Raw genomic sequence first — 16,902 nt, 5'->3', positions numbered from 1 at the left:
CCGGTCCAACTGCCATGCAGCGTGCCATCCATATACAATAAGGGCTCCACACATTCTTCACCAGTTCAAACAGTCAGACAGTGTGTCCCGGGAACACTGTAGGCCCTTTAACTGTGCTCCCCACGAGGCTCACAGGACAGAGTGGTGAATTCTTGGACAGGAGGCATTTCAAGCTCCGCAGCCAATGTCAAAACTTGATGAGTCAATTGGTGCTTCTCCAACTCATAAGAGCTCATTTCTGGAACAGCAGATACCCAAAGCTCTGTTCCTCACACAGACACACTCCATGTGTCCTTTTCCCCTGGGGGCCTTGCCTCCTGACTGATGTGCCAGTGCTGGGAATGTGCTAACCCTTCCTGTGTCCCCACCCCCTATCCAGCCCAGAGCCAACAATTCTGTGTCACAGATGAGTAGCAAGATGCAGTAGTGAGACGACATACGGCGGGCAGAGCTCTTCCACAATTGTCACCTTACTTCACGCTCGTGACAACCCTGCATGTCAGGCAACAACAATGACAGAGAACATTTATTGATCTCTTAATATGGGCCAGGTCCTCTTAAAAGTGCTTTTTATAGATTACTCATGCAGATACCGTTGATCCCCTGTTTTGCTTTTGGAGAAACTGAGATTGAGGAGAAAAACAACAATAGGCAATTTATCTGAGTTGCTAAGATTTGAATCCAGGGAGTATTGCCTCTAAATCACTCTGATAGTCTCCCTTCTCAGGTGACAGAGGACTTGGCATGCCTGGATAAACTCTTGGCAGTCCATTCAGAGAGTGGCGGGAACTATTTTTTAAATTTCGAGTAGACTTTGGTGATGGTCGTATTGCCTTTGGAAAGAATGATCAGACAGGACTTGGAAGAGGGAGGTCAGCACAGAGGCAGTAGCAATATTGGACGGATAAAGAAGCAAGCCTGCCTGCACGGAAGCCATATCGGGAGGTCGTGAAGAGGAGATAGATTTGCTACTGGAAGTGGAATGAGCTGTGTTGGGTGGGAGATGGGTGGAGGGGTGCAGGGGAAAAAGGAGAAGTTTAGGAACCCTCTCTGATAAGTGGGTTACGACCTGGAAAGAGATTACAGGAAGGGGGCAGATTTAAGAGTTTTGGAGAGAGATGCATGGGTTCTAATTGAAGTCAAGGCACCCACTGGATACTCAGATGGAAATATCCCATTATGGACTGAATGCTGGTCCCCCACGATTTTATATGTTGAAACCCTACCCCCAATGTGACGGTGTTAGAAAGTGGAGCCTTTGGGAGGTAAGCAGGATTACATGAGGCCATGAGGGTGGCGTCCTCACGAATGCGATAAATGCCATAAAAAGTGACTGGAGAGCTTGCTTCCTCTCTCTGCTCTGCACCGTATGAGAATACAACCTGAACCCGACTGCACCACACCCTGATCTTAGATTTCCAGGCTCCAGAACTGTGAGAAATATTTTTTTAATTTATAAACCACTCAGTTTATGGTATTTTTTTTGACATAGCAGCTTGAGCTAAGACACCCTTCCAGACTGCTCCCTCCTCGTCCTCTAGAAGGGGGTGCAACAGACACCCCAGGGCCCAGTAGTGGCACATCCTGTTGGCTTTCTCATCTCAGTACATGCCAGCCAGACTTCCAATGGCCAGCATCTGCAGTTGCCCAGAGGTCCATGCTTCCAAAGCATCAGCCATTTTGCCCCCACCCAGGGAGTTTATGGCCCTGTCTGAAGACATTTTTGATTGCCACACCAAGTGTAGGGGGGTTGCTACTGGAAAGGATTAAGACCCAGTTGCCCACAGTGGCCACTAGCTTGACAAGCCCTTTGGTGGCTCCCTTCCCTTCCCTTCCTCCCTGCCCCACTCCTCTACTGGGATCTCCCAGGACCCTCTCCCAATAAGACATTTGCCCTCAAACTACTGTCACAGGGTGTGCTTCTGGGGGTCACAAACAAGATATCTCTCAAGCTGTTTCTGGTCTGAATAAGCAGGTGGAATCTATCTCCTACTCCCACTAGAAAAAGCACGCCCGACCAGGAGGGAAAAGTATGTTTTTAACGTCATTATAGAGAAAACGCAAGAGCCCAAATGAATATAACACAAACAGTGACATCTTAGGACACTCCAACCTGTGTCCTGAGGAGGTGAGTTTGAAGGAGGCTCAAAGCAATAAGTGAGGCAGATTGGCCGAAAGAAGGAGGAAGGGCTTTCTGAGAAGAAAAAGTGCCCCTGTGGGCGCTGCCCAGATCCCAGCCCCAGGTTGTAACACCCTGGGGTTCTTTCCCTTCCAAGGCCAGGCTCACAGGGCATCCTGGGAATTGTAAACACAACTGTGGAACATTACAAATAGTGCACATGGCCCGGAATGTCCTCCTCCCTGTGCACTTCCTCTTTGTGGGAGGGAACAAAATGGCTGCAAATGTCTCCAACGCGAAGGGAAATCTTTGCTGGTATCACGGCCAGGGGATTACATCTGCCTACAGTTACAGGATGTATCACTTGCAGAGAATTCCTTCCACAACATACTCAAAGAAAAAAAAAAGCATTAAATAGCTAGCTAAATTTGATCTATATTTTTTCATTTTGTTTTTTTTTCTCCTGTGGTTTTTCACCAAACTCCACTTTGACATGCCATTAAAAGAAAACCCTATGTATATGAGCAATAGATTTAAAAAGAAGAAAAAAAAAAAAAAAGAATGTATCCAACAACCCAACATATACAATTTGGAAGAAGTAACTGGATCCTCTGCTCTGGCAGGCCGTAAACTGGGCTAGGGAGGGACATTGTTTTTCTTTTGGTCATTCTGCCAAGTTAAAAAGGAAGTTGGAGATTAGAACAAAATATTTCAATCAAAAATGAATCCTTCAATGAAAGTTGCTTGATCCCCTTTGCTACCACCCCCTGCCTCCTTTCCCCCTTATTGGAAGCATATTTCTCTTTGAAAAGAAGTAGTGTATTGTTGCTGAATAGAAGGGGGACAGCCCACTGGGGAGACACATCGATCTCATCATTTTAAAAGTGGGAGATAAATGACCTAAGGCCTCTTCCCAATCAAATGCTGTTTCTGCACATTCTCGGAATAAATGGCACGGTTTTCCCTGGTGAGCAGCGAGTGCTCTCCCCATAGCTGGGCCTGCCCTACGCTAGCCATGCAGCCCAGCTCCCGGAACGAGCCTAAGTGCAATTAAGACGGATACATCTGAGCAATGCCAGGGCATCACATCGTTCTTTGAAACTCGAACAAGACCTTGACTCTTCCTAATGGCACACTTGTAAAATAGGCCCAGTATCAAGATGCAGTATTGTGACTTCTCGAAATCTCCCTCAAATTCACCAGAAGAGATGGATAGATAACTTAGGTTCCTCAAATACTGCCATAGAAGAAGATCCAAGAAAAGAGAAGGAAGGAACGGAGCCACATCTGATATCCAAACATCTCCTCTTCCACTGCATCCCGCCAGTCTCTCCTCAAAAGGATTCCATCTTTTTTAAGTAGGAAGGAATATAGTGTTAAATTTTAATTCCAGTTTAGTTAACATACAGTGTTATATTAGTTTCAGCTGTAGAATATAGTGATTCAACAATTCTATACATTACTCACTGCTCATCATAAGTGTACTCTTGATGGGTGAAATAGGTGGTGGGCATTAAAAAGGATTCCATTTGTGAAGTGGCCCAAGTAGATGTGGTCCTCTTGGTACTGAGCCCACTTAATACATTTTTGAAAGGACAACGCAAAACAAATAATGTGGTGGGACATTCTGACACCAGGTCATGCTTGTTAGAAACGTGGTTCAAGACTTTTTTCAGGAATGGGGCGCCTGGGTGGCTCAATCAGTTAAGCATCCAACTTTGGCTCAGGTCATCATCTCACAGTTCGTGGGTTCGAGCCCCGCGTTGGGCTCTGTGCTGACAGCTCGGAGCCTGGAGCCTGCTTCGGATTCTGTGTCTCCTTTGCTCTCTGTCCCTCCCCCACTCACGCTCTGCCTCTCTCTCTCTCTCTCTCAAAAAGAAATAAACATTTAAAAATTTAAAAAAAGAATTTATGCAGGAAAAAATCAGCGAGAATGTGATTCTGAAAGAGATCAAGCAATCAAGAGCTCTTTTATTAAATCAGCTATCATCTGATAATGTAATGGAGCCAACCAATATGAATTAGACCGTCATAATAAATAACAGAATTAATAAAGACATAAAAACATAACGGTACATTCATGGTATTAACAACACCATGGCAATATATAATAATGGTTTTCTCTCTAGAGGCAAGAATGAGTTGTATTCTACAACGGATTTTACAATAAACATTTGCAAATAATATGTATTTTGATAGCAAACAATTATACAGAGCCCATATATATCATGATTTTTCTCCTTAACCTCTCTGGCTTCACCACCCCGTGACCTCATATATTTCAATGCTGACCTGGTATGAGAGATGTTTGAAGTATCACACTTCCTTGACTTAACATCCACCCAATACTTACGCAAGTAACCTGGAAGCCTGGCATTCCCCCTTGCAAATGCTAAAAATTCTAGCTTTTAAAACTGGAAAAGAGCATCACCATTAAATGAGCCTTGATAAACCCACAATGGGCATCTGTGAGAGAGAGCCTTTTCCATGGTCCATTTTGCTCACCTACAGCATGTCCTGAGCCAGAGGCAGTCGCTAGTTTTACCCAATTTGTGTGTGTGTGTGTGTGTGTGTGTGTGTGAACGCGCACGCGCGTGCACGCGCCTATATGTGAACTCATGTGTTTCTTCTCCCTGATTTTCAGTGATGAATTAGAAATAACAAAAGAAAGAGCTTCTATCCCTTACAGCCCAGCTTCTCTTCTGTTCTTAAATGTAAACCCAATGCCGTCCTCATCCCTCGACAAACTGCAGGTCTCCATGTCCTTCCTAACTCACCTGCTTGATAGTTCTTGATGGCACTCATTCAAAATAAGTCTGTATTCACATTGCTGCATCCCCAGGGACTGAGCCACATGCCTTGCCCCCACGTTCTCATCTAATCCTTGCAACGCCTTGCCCTCGCAGGTTATAATTCACTTCATTTTGCACAGGAGGAAGCCGAGGCTCAGAAAAATTCAAGTGACTTGCCCAAGGTCCCTGGGGAGCCGAGTGTCTTCCAACTCTCAGCATCTTTGCTCCAGCTGGCCCCACCGGGGAGCCCTTCCCTGTCGGTGCTACCCCACCCAGCCTATGCGGGGGTCTGTCATTTGCATTGGTGGTATCACTCTTTCCACCGGCCAGAATCCTCAAGCTCCTCCTCACAAGGGCCGTCCCCAGTCACCTTGTCATCACCTCTCACCCGCCTTGGCCAGGACAGCATTCCTGTCTAATTTGGTTGCCTCCCTGACTGTATATCAGTACTTCTGACCCACTGGAACCCAGGCACTGCCAACTCACTATCGCTAGGACGCTGCTTGGACCTCTTCACGCTCCTGAGAGCCTCGCTCCACCACAAACGAGCTGTCCGAGTCTGGGAAAGTCATTAAAACTTTTTGACAGTTTCTTCACATTTATAAGAGACATCATAGTCCCAGCTCTATCTCTGGAAGAAAACTCAAGCAGAGACCGAATGAGACACAGAAAGTAGGCTTTTGGGAGCATATTTCTCATGCCAGATTTGATCTCCAAAATGGTTCTGAAATGCAAATTTTCATCTAACTTTGCTCAAACTGTGGTGTTTCTGGGTTTGAATCTAATGCCGGATGTTTCCTCCAAAGTTTCCCCCTTTGTCCACAACTTATGAAAATTGGTCAAACTTCTTCTTACAAACCCTGGGTTTATAGTTTGCGTTCCAGAAGGTGTGGCCAAGAATTTGTATTCAGTAATAAATACTGCATTTTTCATGTATGAAATCACCATGAAGGAAATCTTGATAAGGAATCTTACTTTAAATACCTAAAGATCATATTTAATTAATCTAATCTTAATTTTCTAGATTGCCATATTCACGGAGATGGGAAATCTCAGTGAATTCCCATTCACTTTTCCTTTTGGAAAAGGAAAAGTAAGTTAAGGAAAAGTAAGTTTGGAAGCAGAAATTGTTGAGAACCCTGGTGCCCAGACCTGTTCAGAGCAAAATAAATACCCCAAAGCCTTCAACGCCTCCCCTTTATCATGCAGTAAAAATCCCCGCTCCTCGGCCTGACTTCCCAGGCCACTTCCAGCCTTAATTTACCTTTCCCACCCAAATGCCTCTTCTCCTGCATGAACTATTTGCTCTAGCCGCTCTGGATTATTTCTCTCTTCTTTTCAAAGCCCCTTCACTTTCTTTCCTATGCATTTTCCTTCAGGCTTCCCCCATCAAAATGCCTCCTCCTCGCCCCTTGACCTAACCAAATCCATCTAGTTCAAACCTCCACTTCTTCCGTGAAGGCCACCCTGATCACACTAGCCTGAACAGATTTCTCCTTCCCCTGAGCACCTGTGGCAAGCTCATGCTCTTATGTGCTGCCTTCTGACCAGTGTCGTCTCGAACCATCATTAAACATCTTTCCTTTTCATATTTTAATGTTTGGTGCCCCATTCTGCCTGTACACCCGGAGCCAGTGAGGGTAGCACTTCATATACAGTAGCTACTCATTAAAACCTTGATACTTACATTTGACCCACACGCTTGCAAAACTACTGTGATCAAAAGAAATCTTTCTCGTGCATAAAGCAACAGAATTGTAGAAATCCACCCCCATTGAATATTTTTGGCTAAAAGGGAAGGAGTATCTTTCCACAGTCTCGACGGAAATGGTGCATGTGAATGTGTGTTTGGGGTACAGAAGTAGAGAGAGGCTTGTTAATTTTAAAGCCACATAGCATGTTTGGCTAAGACTAGGACTCCATTTGTGTATTTCAACCACGTAAAATCCACCCTGGGATTCTGGACTGAGAAAAATAGCCATATAAGGAGAAAACAAGACATTCCCTATAGCTGCCCTTGTAAAACACTCCATGATTTAACCCTCTGCTCGGACAGATCCAAGCTCCTGCACTTTACAACTGCAAACAATCAGATTCCTGGGAGGAGCTCAGCGTGTGACCTGCACCACTGGGCACAGATGATCACAGACAAAACCTGACAGGTCACACACAGGGCAGCATGACCACAGCTTTGTAGCTGCCTGCCTTTCTCTTGGCTGTGGGCCGTCCCAGCCAGAGCAGGCACCAAGATGAGCTCCAGCCCAGAGACAACTCTAAGGGGCTCATTAATCCTTCTTTCCTTAAAGAACACAGGGATCTGGGGTCGGCCTCCACCTTCCAGGTGACAGTCCATCAATCTGCACAATCCCTTCAGTGGGGAGCTGGGAGAGAGGGAAGGGGAGAACAGGAGAAGGGAAGAGGGGCTCCAGGCAAAGCAGCCAGAGTTAGGAGCTGGTCGACCATTGCCCCCCCCCCCCCCCCCCCCCCGCTAACAGCGCCCATGGCTCTGCAATGCAACTTGTGCCTAGCTGGGACCTGTGCTCTGTGCTGACGGGGGACTGCAGAGCCAGGGACCCACAGAGAAACCTGGGGGTCCTCATTTTCACTATCTTCATCTGACTGCTATTAATAACAATTCTGAGACATGGTTTTCTAGATGGAAAAATTGGTTCCCATGTCCCTCACTTATAATGAATGGGGCCGTGACTGCTCATTTTCTTATGCTATCCAGTCTAATCTCTTCCCTTCTAGCAACAGAATCACACCCAAAGGCCACACGCAATGAGGAACAAGGAAGATGGCTGCCCAGCTGCAGACAGTATTTCCCAAGCATCCCTGCGGCTCAGAGTGGCCACGGGACTAAGTTCCAGGAAGAGGGAAGCGAGTGGAAGTGATGTGTGCAAATTCTGGGTCTCATCTCTGAAAAGGAGCCACTACTCGCCCTTCCCCTGGGCTAGAATGCAGATGTGAGAATGAAGAGGACAACAAAGTGGAAGGGAGTTAGAGGACTTTGTGGAGCAGCGCCACCTACCTGCCAGGGTACTGCCCGCCCACGTCTGGATGTTCCGTGGGAGAGAAATAAACTCATCTGAGCCGCTGTATTTTTTAGCGTCTAAATGACAGCTGTTTAGCCTGCACCTTAACTAATGCATGTGACTTTCTGCTGCCTCAGCTGTGTGCAAAGAATCCTGAAGCCATACTAGCTTGCACTAATTTAAAAAGCAGAAGGGAAAAAAATCATAGCCAAATTACATAACAGCGGGATTCATGTGCCAATATCACCCCTCCTTGAAGCAAGGCTGGAATGGGCCTTGTCCACAGGAGGGAATCCTGCACAGGTCAAAGGTTAGAGAATCCGGATCCCTCCTTCCCATCAAAAAGCATCCTGTGGAAAGTTTGCCTTCCTAAGTGAATTTCAGATCGAAGGATCCTACACCTCTTTGAGCTGGAATCAGAAGCACTGTTTAGGCAAATGCCATTGTCATTACAAAAATGACTTATTCAAATCTTCTTCCGTGCTAATTTTTAAAATTTGCTTTATCTATCTGAAGAGTTATGTTAAACCATCACCTACTATAATTGTATATTTGGCAATTCCTCCTGTAAATTCAATTTTTGCCTTTTATTTGAGGCAAATATCAGGTACTTATTAGAATTGTTATGTTTTATAACAATTGATCCCCGATCCTGAATCTTGCCCTAAATTCTGGTATAAATGTAATTTATTAACTCCTCCCCTTTTGGGGGGCCTGATAGATCTTTTTCCATTCGTTTACCTTTATTCTTTTCTCTGTCCTTATATTTTAAAGGAGTATCATGTAAATCACTATACATTATTTTTTTTCATCCAGATTAATCTCTGTGTTTTAACGGGCATGTTTAGTCCATTTACATTTATTTAGGATTTATTTCTGCCATCTTATTCTGGGCTTTTATTTACTTTGCCAAATGATCTCTATTTTCTTTCTTCCTGCCTTTGCATAGACTAGTCAAGTTTTCTTTCCCCCCCCTCTATTCCTATTCCACTGATGTGGTCATTCTACATCTCATTTGTATGTCTGCATGTACATATAACCCTTTTGGATGTTACCCTTACATTTTTATCACACATTCTTGACTTTAAAAAGTATAAAATCAGTCAACATTCATCTCCCACCCTTCATCTCCCACCCTTCTTACATATTATTGTTGACCAGTATTTTAGTTCCATTGTTTTGCACCCTTATAATCTGTCAATATTATTGTTATTTTCTACAGACAGATCTTGTTTGAATTCACTGCCCTTTCTTGAGTCTCATTTCTTCCCTTTTGGTTCAGTTTTCTTCTACTTGAAATAAATCTTCTAGAAACTCCTTCATGAAAGTCTTCGGTAACTAAAACAAAATTTAACTTCACCTTGGTTGATAATAATACTTTAAGTGGATATAGAAGTGACAGTTTCTCTCACTTTTTTGGGCATGTTATGTTATTGACTTTTGGTTTCTGTTGTTGCTGTTGAAAAGTCTGCTGCCTGTCTAATCATATTTCCTTTGTAAGAAACATGTCCTTTCTCTGTGGTGGCTTTAAGAACTTTTTGACTTTGGTGTTCTGCATTTTCATTATAGTGGACTTACAGTTTGGATTTATTCTTATTTAGTTAGCTCATGGCTTGCTGTAGCTTCCTGAATCTTATTATTTTTATCTTTTAACCACTATAAAAAAATACCTCAGCCTTTTTCTCTTTGAATATTTCTTCTCCGTCATTCTCTTTGAAAATCATATTATTTCTCATTCTATCTTCCATATATTTAATTACTCTCTCATACATTTATGTCTTTGTGATATATTCTGAATTGGAATCAGAGGTCTCTTCCAGCTCATTAATTTTCTCTTTAGCTATATCTAATTCATTGAAATTAATGACTATAGTTATTACTTTTATTTTTTATTTTTTTTCTTTTTCAGATCTGTATTTTTTTACATGATATCTTGTACACTTTTTATGTTTTCGACTGCTTATTTTATGTCTCTAATCATTTTAAGCATATTTATAGTCTCTCTACAACAGATCTACTATCTGAAGTTACAGGGAATCTAGTCCTGATGTATGTTCTATCTGTTGACTCTCTATCATGGGGATTGTTTTCTAATATATTTTATAATTTGGGAGGGTGACTTTGTCTTCAATGTGGCTTTATTTATGACCCTCAGTGACCTTGGCTGAGGGTATGACTCAATAGAGGGTTTTGTGTTTGGTCCATGATTGTATGACATCATGGTCTAGAATCACATTTTTATGTTCATGTCTCATCTCAAATATTCCTGGACCACATATATAGCATAAGTCCAAGTCAAACCCAAGTAAGGCACTGGTTTCTTGGTTCAGAATTCTTGATTCACAACTGAGAGCCTTTTTTTTTTTTTGTACACAGATTTCTGGTTAATACAAATTCCTTTGTTGTCTCCCTGTTCTGATGGCTTACTTGGCAATGCCTGCATTTGGCCCATCATTGAAGCCAGGAATGTAGGTCTCAGCTTTCACAATTAGTTGCCTCTCCAATTTAAGTTCCCAAAACAACTAATGTAGTCTCTATGTCTTTAGACTACATGTGGTTGGCTTATCCTGGGTCAGGAATCCATATCCAATGCAATAAGCCGTAGACAGTAACAGGGTCTCAAAGCACTTAAGAAACTCCCTTTTGAGCTGTTTTTGGAGAGAGAATTTCTCTAGCAGAGAGGCCTGGAGAAAGGGAGGAAATGATCATTGGAGGAAATAATTAGCATCCCCACAACCAATAAGTTTTCTCCAATACTTCTCTTGTGTAAGCTATGTCCTCAGTGATCGTTTAGCCTCCATTGTGGGCATAAAATTGATAAGGGTTAGAGTTTGAGCTGTTGTAACCAAGGAGGGTGCCCAGAAGAGATCAAGGTGAGCATGTTTCTACATAGCAGTGGAATTTGTTTTCAACTCAGATTAAATTTAGAACTTACTCTTTCACATAGCAACCTAGCCCAGTGGCTGATATAATAGATATTCAAAAAAATTTTCTTGGAACAAAATATCAAACACTTCCTTCACCCTGCAATAAAGAGATAAAGCAGCACACAGAGGCAGTAGGCAGAAAGTATTCAAAGAGAAACAGAAAGCTCTAAGTCCATGCTAAGAAAAAGAGAAATCTTTTCCAGAGAAAGAAGTATCTTGAAGCAGGCAGTTAGCAAAGAATGTTGAAGGAAAGTAACCTCTTTAAAGGCTCAGAACTTGGTATGGACTTTGAGTTAGTGTATATACCAAGATGGAGAATGTTCTGCAGTTCATTAATAAGAGCCCTGTCACGGGTGGTGACATCCCATACAGACCCTCACAGCAGGGTATCACCTGTGAACTTGGATGTTACATTAAGATAAAGCACAGCCTACAAAAACAAAGACAATTCTCTCAGGCACACCTATATTAGGAGTTTAAGGGGAAGGAACTGAAACAAAAAACATTTTAAGGGAACTGCTGTGTTATTTTGTGTGTGTGTAAAAATACCCATGTTAATTATGTATTTAAATATACGTAGTTTGAATCGTCCTGTGGATTCTTTCTTAATATTTCTTCTAGTTTTTGTTTTTAAAACATAAGTTCAAGGATCTCTCCAAAGGCTATTATGAACAGATATCGGGATTAGCTAAGAGCTGCAGTCAAAATTTGGGAGCTAAGAAAGCAGTTCCCCTTCCAGAACTCTGCCACGCTTAGAACTTCTCGATTCTGAGTGTACCACTTATTAGATTCAGCCTCCTAATGAAGCCTCCAAAATGTCTTTAGAAAAAGTCTTAGGGGTGGCCATCTGGTTGAAAGATGGAGGCGAGCAGACTTGATTTGAAACTATGTTTGCATATCAAGTATGCTATTATTCTACTCAAATTGCGTTACTAAGGTTGGCTTGTGGGAGAGAAAGGTTAGACCCCATTGCCCAAGCTGACTTTTGGCCCTTATAGTACCTGAACTCGGAAAGGAGGACTCCACATGTAAAAACTCTGGACAATAAAACCCACAGCATGAAACAGATGATTGTAGCACCAACCCAGGGCACAGAGAAGCTTTGTTAGGCAAAGTTCGGGCTGTTTTGGCTTTTCAAAACACTCAAAACACCTGTTGCCCAGGATGGGGGTAATCTCCATCAAGATGGAGAAATGCTGGATCCCTGCCAATTCTGATAGACAGAACTCCTAACAGGATGCTTCCTTGATGAATTTGCTAGAACTCAACTATGTCACAGATCTGAAACATCCAATACTGATAATGACCTCAACATTGAACCTTGGGTTGCTTTCCCAACAGTAGCTCCTGCAGTTGTTCTCAGATGAAATCAAATTACTGTGGAAAAAATGTGTGAGACCGCCCTTCCCACAATGGGGTGAAAAGGGCAGCTTCCCGGGTTACCGCACGTTGAAAACACCATCTCACCAACTTACAGGTGGTGTTATTCAAGCACAAGAACGCGTGGAATGTGTCAAATGTGTGTGTCAAATGTGTGTCAAATTAGGTAGCCTCCCTCTCAAAACCGTTAAATCTTTGCATCTCATCATAAGGCGGGGCGGCGGGGGCGGCGCTCGCAGAGGGGGCTGTCGGTGGGAACCCAGCAACGTAACAACTGGAACCAAATATCTTGCTGAAGAAACAAGGAAGTGCTCTGCCGTGGCCAAAAGACAGGGACTGAGCCTGGCACATTACATCTTTCTTTCCCCAGGTAGTTCTTTCCAGAAATGCTTCTGGGTAGCAGTTCCCTTCTAGCATTCCTGAAAATTTATAAGATATGAGATAGGCGCTCAGACTTCAAACTTATATTAAGAAGCTTGGATGAAAAGACTACTATGTGTATACTGAGCGTTCAGAACTCTGGGGCAGCTTCAGGCTGGAAAACGCCAGTCCACTGCCCTTGCACCAGAGCTCCCTGTGAGGCCACCATAAGAACCAGAAGGCACACTGGCAGAGGACCCCAACTAGATGTCAGCCCAAGATGTTGGGAGTCCCAGGACGTATCCTGAGTCCTCATTTGGTTTTCTCCCTCTCAGGGTAATTGTGAGAAATAAATGAGGTGACAGTGTCAGGTGCATATTAACCCCTTGCGTTCCATGTTCCCATGGTACCCGAGACAAAGTCTTGCGGTGGCTTTGTCCTAACCCCATGCGGTGGGCGCTGGTGTTCTTACTTGCCCAGATCCTAGTCCCTCATTCTCTGATAACAGCATCTCAGGTTTTTTTTGTTTGTTTTTTGTTTTTTGTTTTTTCCCGGAGAACCTCTCTGCTGTTGCTCATGGTTTGGGTGCCCTCCTCTGGCCAACAGCTGAGAACATGACCCAGGCCAAACCAGGTAGAATTGCCCTTCTGGGAATGTGGATCGGATAGAGGAGCAACACCGGGGCAGAAAACTTTCAGAGCTAATTAAAGCTGGGCTCCAGGCCCTGAAGAGCCTGTCCATCAGTTCCTGCTTTGTGGCACCCCTGCAGCTGCCCTGATCCTCGCCCCTTCCTCGGGTTCTGGGAGCTACTGCCTACCCTTACATTAAATTCCTGGTTGCCTCTTGGAGCCAGGGTGGCCTTCCGTGCTTTGTAACAATGTGTTTCGGTTCCCCATTCCCTGCACAGAAGAAACCAATTGCCAGGTCGCGGGAACCAAGGTGACAGCAGGACCAGAAGCCAGCCTCCAGACTGGCAGCCTGTGCCCCCTCCACTGTACCCTGCCGGGGACTCTCTTCTTGGCCCCCCATCTTCCCACCCTGCCACATCATTCTCCTGCATTCCACATCATCCCACTCCCCAACCATGATCTATTTCAACCCTCAAGTCTCTTTTTCCTCTGGTACCAGGTTATTTTCATAAATCTTTCATTTGAAAATAAATCTCAGTGTCTCGTTCACCACAACATTTCTAACATTCATTCCTCTGCCCCATTCCTCTGCCAACGTGCTCATTCCAGAGGAGGGCCCTTCCCACTTGAATGTTGGCAACATCCTGGCCTCTTGGCTTCCTCTCCTGCCACCTTCCTCTCTCCCAGAGAGAAAATGAGGTTTGGACTTGGGTGGGTTGAAAGCCCATCTATGCATGCCATGCATAACATTCCCTTCCTCAGCCCTGATGCATTCTAAGACAAAAAGACCTTTGATAATGTTTCTCTGGGGGCCCGTTTGGCGCCATTTTGCAAATTGAGAGGCATTGGCTAAGTTCCTCCCGTTGGAGAGTAAGCAGTGGTCATTAACAGAGGGCAGGCTCAGTCCCTACCCAGGTCTATAGGCTCTTGTACAGCTGAGCCCTGTGAGTTCCACATCCTCACCCAACTCGGGGGTTGAAGGCATAGATCATGGTATCTGTTCCACCTAAACATGTTTTACCCAATCAAACCTCTACAAAAATGGCCCTGTTTGGCAGCCAGGGATCATACCCTCCCCTCAGGAAGTGGTTACATATTAGAATTCAGGGTACCTCTTACAGCTTGGAAACACATTCTATGAGCTGTCCTCTAGGGGCCCATAAGGAATTCACACCTGTGATTAACTTAACTGAATGTCCGATTTCCCTAAAGCCCTATACAGATCCAGTGGAGAGAGCAGCTCTCTGGCAACAACTTGAGATTTTTAGAGAGAAATCAGGGTACGACAGAATCGGGTAATTTAACATATCACAATAAACAGTGTGAGTAGAGCTAGGCTAGATGTTGCCGATATATACAACGAAGAGTGGTTCACCTGGGTACACCTCCATATCCACATATGTACAACCTAACACCTATCATTAGGTTCGTACAGAGCATTTTTAAAAGTTTGTCTGGTGTGAAATATTGAATCTGATATTCACTAGAAATTTCCCATGCTACTTAAAATTAGATTAGTATTTTACTTTTGTGTGGTATTCAGAAATAGCATGTTGTACAATGGAATTGCCACATATGTGGAACATATGTTCGTGTTCCAGTTGGGAGAAATTATTTTTATAAATGCAGGCTAAAGAACCTCTTTTTAAATGAATGCTCTTAAACTTAAAATTCATTTTAAGGCCCACCGCCATTAAAAAAGAGGGAGGGAATGCAGGGGAGAATGCGGACAGGACAGAATTCAACAACTATTTTCCTGGCCGTATTGCATTCAGTGAGTCCTCTAAATGATCTCTTCGACTCGAGGCTCTGGCTTCAGAACTAGACTTGGTTCCCCTCCTTGTCTCCAGTGTATTCTTGTGCCCCTGCGAGTTGAATCATGGGCAGAAATTCCCAGTATTTTCATTCCTTCCCTGCTTTGAAGTCCATTACTCTTCATGTTGATTTTCTCTCCACCCTCTTGAAAAAATGTATGCGTCCCCAAGATGGAAAGCCAGGAGCTGGCACCTTGGGACGAGATCACATGGAACGGGAGAGGCTTGAAAGGCAAGCGCCTCGCCAGTGTGGTGAGCACCACCACAAACCATGGCCGGCATCTCGGGAAGGGAAGTGAGTCAGTCCTCTGAATTCTGTGGTGACAAACCCCAGAGCATCTGTCACCCCCTTCCCTCCCTGTGGGTGCACGCCTGACTGAGCACGGGGCCTCCTGCTATGAGGCAGGGCCAGACAGATGTTCTTTTGTCCTTAACACAACTGTGCAAACCGCTGCTCTTGGATATCCAGTGATGTCTGTATTCTTAATCTATAGCCACTTCAAATCGATACATTCTATTTCCAGTAAAGAGAAATTGAATAATACATGTCTATGGCGGACTATGGACTTGGGGTCTTTTGAAATGACTTCAGAACGGATGGAACTACTATATACTTCTGTACGTATAAAGAACAAACATGTGTATCACTAAACATGAACCTGTGCATGTGAACGATCACAAACGAATGGATGCAATGGAATGAATCTCTTCATCCAAACATTCCATCCGTATAAAAACCCCCAAATGAGTATAATGACCACCAACAGTCAGGCTGATGATGATGACACCAATACTACTAGGTGTCCGAAGGGTAGCTCAAATTACTAGTCCCCGTTGCGAAGGAGCGTATAGTCTGATTAGTTACGCATGCACACACACACCAGCCATTGAAACCTCGGAATCCTACCTGATTCTTCCCCTCTTTTACCTTGTGCGTGAGTTTGGTCCCCAGTCTCGCTCATTCTCGTTCTATAATTCTCATACTTACCTCCCTACCTTTTCCTCTCCAGCCCCAGCTATTTCAGGCCCTCTTGGTTCTTCCCCAGGCTGTACCATTAGCCTCCTTTGGGACACAGTATGTTGCCTTTTTTTAAAAATGTTTATTTTTGAGAGAAAGGGAGATCCAGTGAGAGCAGGGGAGGGGTGGAAAGAGAGGGAGACACAGAATCCGAGGCAGGCTGCAGGCTCCGAGCTGTCAGCACAGAGCCTGACACGGGGCTCGAACTCACGAACCGTGAGATCACGACCCGAGCTGACATCGGATGCTTAGCCGACTGAGCCACCCACGTGCCCCAGGATGTTGCCTTTAAGAGTCCCCCAACATGGTCAGGGCTGTCAAAGGATAGCGCTCCTGCCGCTCCTCCACTCCCTCAACCATAACAGACCACGTTAATCAATCCCAGTGCCTTCCGCATGGCTGCACAGCCCTTTGGAGCACAGCCCTCCAAGGTCACTACCAATTTATCAGAGTTCTTCTACAAACAGAGTCTATTTGCCATCCTGATCTAGGTCCTTTAAAACCAAGTTCTTCAACCAGGATTCAGCAGCGGCATCTCAGCTGCCTGAAAAACACGTAAGATCTAAACCTGGCGTGAAATATGGGCGTTTTTAAATGTATCATGTATGATTGATTGATTGATTTGGAGAGAGAGGGAGGGGGGCAGAGGAAGAGGGAACAGTAAGCAGGCTTCGCACTCAGTGCAGAGCCCAGTGCGGGGCTCTACCCCACAACCCCGGGATCATAACCTGAGGCAAAATCAAGACTCAGATGCTCACAGACTAAGCCACCCAAGCGCCCCTCGTGCATGGTTTTCGGTGTGTGTTCTTCCTTGAGGACTAAGGAGGA

General features: G+C 44.4%; 1 pseudogene; it reads left to right on the top strand.

The window, feature by feature from the left end:
- LOC122474384 overlaps positions 1-16,565 on the top strand; it is a 74,355-nt pseudogene extending 57,790 nt beyond the window's left edge.
- The last annotated feature ends 337 nt before the right edge of the window (positions 16,566-16,902 follow it).

The sequence above is a fragment of the Prionailurus bengalensis genome, chromosome D4, assembly GCF_016509475.1.
Source record: "Prionailurus bengalensis isolate Pbe53 chromosome D4, Fcat_Pben_1.1_paternal_pri, whole genome shotgun sequence".
Taxonomy (NCBI): domain Eukaryota; kingdom Metazoa; phylum Chordata; class Mammalia; order Carnivora; family Felidae; genus Prionailurus; species Prionailurus bengalensis.
This window is presented reverse-complemented; position numbering and strand designations above follow the sequence as displayed.